The following is a 4,547-nucleotide window of genomic DNA, read 5'->3' on the forward strand; positions in this document are numbered from 1 at the left end:
AAAATTTTCTTTTAATGGATATGATAAGTTTTTTTTTTTTTGTTATCATTTAAAGTTATAATTGAGATTAATAACAAACTAACTCTTAATGTTAACGGTTACTTTTCAAACCCAAAATTTTTTTTTAATAGTTATTATTATTATTGGTTTTTGAAATAATTGTTGTGTGATACTGTTCTTTGAGGAAAATGATTTTGACGTATCTCAATGATGACGTCATATATTTCGGATTTATAATATAATAACTGGTCGATTTATTATACAAGGGACTAACACGAACACAAAAATATATATAATGCAAGTGAAAATAGTGAATCCAACCGTAGGTACTGTCCCTGACGTACTGTGACGGACCAACTAGGTAGACTCTGACTTAAACTCCCTCTGTGGTTTTAAGGCCCCCCACTATTTATATGGGGATGAATACAACCGAAGCAACCGTTGCACTGGAGCGACTCCTTATACAATCGTTCCCTCATTAAGGGATGAATGGGGAGTATTTGTACCTTCTCCCTAACTTAGCATACAACGTGCTATCAGAACGTTACATAAATTATAAATAAATAAGTAGATGTCCTCTACTATGCCCACCCTCACAAGTGGCTAGATTTGGTTGTGGGAACACAACATAATTCAAACGTGTGTGACGTATTCAAACTGACCGTTTAAAAAATAGAAAAGAATGTGTAATGTAAAATAATAATAATTTCTTTTTAACAACAACAATAACAACACCAACCACAACAACAACCAGAACAACAACATTTAATTTGACACAATTATTTTTTAAAAAATTAATAATTATTTAATTGAAATATACATAAAACAATTTCAACATTTAAAATTTTAATTTTTGTTTTGGTTGTTGTTGTAAAACAAGAGATTATTATTATTATTATTATTATTATTAAATTACAAGGGTGTTTTTTTTTTTTTTGTTAATAAATAAATTAACTTGTTGAATTTAATTAATTAATAGTTAGGTCAAGTTTTGTCAAAATTTGAAAAATTATTCTTCTTTTTTTTATTCGATGTTCGTTGTTGTTCTTTCTTTTTCAAAATGGCGTCAGAAGTCTGAAAGATTACAACAACAACAATTTGCAATTGTTAATTAAAAAAAAAAACTAAAAAATAAGAGTGAGAAATTTTTGTAAAGGATTTAATATAACACACCTGTTCGTGTTAAAATACCTAGAATGATGATGATGATTATTATTATTATTAATATAAATAAGCTTCTGTATTATCAGTTTCATTGTTTTACATGATTCATTTACAAGTGAAAGTTTTACAAAAAATAATAATAATAATAATTTTTTTCTTCTCTTAATCAATTTAATTACAAAAAAAAATTCAATTTCTCCTTTTTCTATTCTACGATGATGATGATGATGATGATGACGATGAGTAAAAATAGCAAACGATTTATTTAATTAATGTTTTTTTAACTTAATTGATTTTTTTATTTTGCATAAACTTGTTATTTACTTCCGAATTAATAATAATAATTATTATTTACTTGATTTTTTTTTTTTTTTTTTTTTTTAAACAAAAATCGCCATATTTTAAAACATAAAAGTGAAAGTAATTTAATTATAATATCGTTACGAAATTTTTTTTTTTTAATAAACAAAACATCATCTCGTAGGTCAGTTTATTTTTTCAATATGATGTAACATATATATTTTTCCGCCATTTTGTGTTTTTCTTTTAAATTTGTATTTCCTTACGGTTTGCGGGGGGTGCGCGCGCACACACACGTTTAACCTTGAACGTTAACGAACACGTTCTGTTCCATTAAAAAAAAAATAAAAATATTTGGGGGAAATAATAGGAGATGATATGTCGTCCGACCAAAAAAAAAACTTTCTAAATTTCTTTTTTTTTTTCATCAAAATTATTATTATTATTATTATTATTATTATTATTATTAATAATAATAATTATTTTTGCATGATTAACAAAAAAGGAGGGAGGGAAAGGGAAAAAAAAGAAACTAGCACCTCATATCTCGTCATCCTTGATCTACGTGATTTAATAAAAAAAAATTTTTTAAATTAAACACGCACGCACATATACGCACACACGAAAAACTATTATTATTATTACTTATTAATTTTATTTAGAATTATTAATATAAAATAATAATAATTATTAAAAAAATTTGATTTGTTTGTAAACGACGCGACGCTAATATGACGGAATAAATAAAGACGCTAATTTGACTTTCGTAGTTGTTGTTGTTGTTGTTTTTTTACTCTATGGTTTTATCGTCGATTGGATTTATTCGCGGTTATATTATGCATATTACGTAAGATTTCAATTCCGATCTTTTTTTTTTTTAAATAATAATTAAATGACGAACAACCGAACTACCTACCGATCTTACCGTTCGTATTCGAAATTTAATAATAATAATAATAATAATAATAATAATAATAAAACGATTTGAAAAACAAATAACATTCCAAAATTATTTAATTAATAATAAAACAAATTTGATTTATTTTTTTAAATTGTTTATACTATTATTATTATTATTAAACAAAACAAAATATAATAGAAAAACAGAGAAAGAGAGAGAGAGAGAGAGAGAGAGAGAGAGAGTGACAGTAAATAAATAATAATAATAATAATAATAATAATATTACGAGCTACCAACATAACGTAAATAATCTTATGCAAATAAGAAGAAAAGTTTTCTAGAAACCGAATCGTTTATTGTTTTGTTGACCGAAACTCTAACTAATTTTGTTTGTTTGTTTGTTTGTTGATTTTAATTGTCCATCACAAAAACTAACATTTCATTATTATTTATTATTATTATTTAAACATTCGTTTGTTTAATTTAAAACAAAAAAAAAAAATATGGAATTCATCAATTCGGTTATTATGACGGGTAAATAATGATGATGATGATGGTGATGATGATGAAAATACAACGCGAGTTTGTAATCATCATCATCGCCATTTTGATTATTAATAGTTTTCAAAATAAATAAATAAATAAATTTATTTTAACGGTCGGATAAAAGTAAAATGAAAAAAGAATTTTTTTACACACACGCGTGATCATTCTAATGTTATATGTAAAAGGTCAAAAGGTTAAGGGAATTTAAAAAAAAAAATTTTTTTTTTATTTCATTTGATATACTAACTAATAATTTTTAAACGCAACAACCACAACCACAACCAACCATAACAACAACATCATAAACAGGTGCGCTATCGTTAAACGGAAAAAATTTCCAATAAAAACGATAAATAATAATAATAATAAAACATATGTTGTCGGAAAATATAATATTTTCGATTATTTAAAACTTAATATTAATAAAAGTAAAAAAAATTTTAAATAATAATAATAATAAAATTGTTTTTGTTTATTTACGGTAAGACTTGTTTTATTTATTTATTTATTTATAACCAGGATCGATCGATTAATAAATCAGGTTCGATTTAAATAAAAATAATAATAATAATAATAATAAATTTTTTATTGGTGGCTTTGACCCTCGTAACGAGTAATAACACGTTTTCTCACGTAATTCATTGAATAGTTTTTTTAAAAAAATTTAAATAATAATTCGAAATGTTGTTGTTGTTGTTGTTGTGATTGTTGTTGTTGATGCCGTTGTTAATGTTGTTCTTGTCGTCGTTCTTGTTTTGATTGTTGTTGCTGTAGTTTTTGCTGTAAGTGTTGTTGTTATTGATGCTGAAGCTATTTTGTTGTTGTTTTTGTTGTAAGTATTGCTGTTGTTGTTCATGTTTCTGTTGGTGTTGTTGTAGTTTTTGTTCTAAGTGTTGTTGTTCTAGTTTTTATTGTAAGTTCTGTTGCTGTCGTAGTTGTTGATGTTATTGTTGTTGTCGTTGTTGCTGTAATTTTTGTTGTAAGTGTCGTTGTTGTTGTAGTTGTTGATCTTATTGTTGTTGTTGTTGTTGTAGTTGTTGATCTTATTGTTGTTGTTGTTGTTGTTGTTGTGGTTGTTGTTGTAGTTGTTGATCTTGTTGTTGTTGTTGTTGTGGTTGTTGTTGTGGTTGTGGTTGTTGATCTTATTGTTGTTGTTGTTGTTGTGGTTGTTGTTGTTGTTGTTATATCATTGCAAATCGTTGATAATAAGTAAATATTATATAAATCATTTGAACATTTTTTTAAATTATCGTTTTTTAAAAAAAAAAAAAAGCGGGAAAAATATTTTTGTTTATTTACTCTATGATTTTTTTCTTTTTTATTAAAGATCGGCTTAAAGTTATGAAGAAGAAGAGGAAAAAATTTTTTTTAAATTAAAAAATGTCTTAATGCCGTCGTCGTCGTCGTCGTTGTCGTTGTAGAATTTTTTTTTTTTTTTTACGACTTTCATAAAATTAAATATTCTTAATAAAAATTAAAGGAAAATATAATTTTCTTTTGTTTATCATCATCATCATCATCATCATCATACTTTTATGACGTTATGATCTTTTTTTTTTTTTTTATTCGTTTGTTCTCTTGAAAAAAAAAAAAAAAAATGTATATATGTATATATGTATGTATATTTGCTTGAAAA

This window comes from Pediculus humanus, genomic scaffold, assembly GCF_000006295.1.
Source record: "Pediculus humanus corporis 1103172108315 genomic scaffold, whole genome shotgun sequence".
Lineage (NCBI taxonomy): Eukaryota > Metazoa > Arthropoda > Insecta > Psocodea > Pediculidae > Pediculus > Pediculus humanus.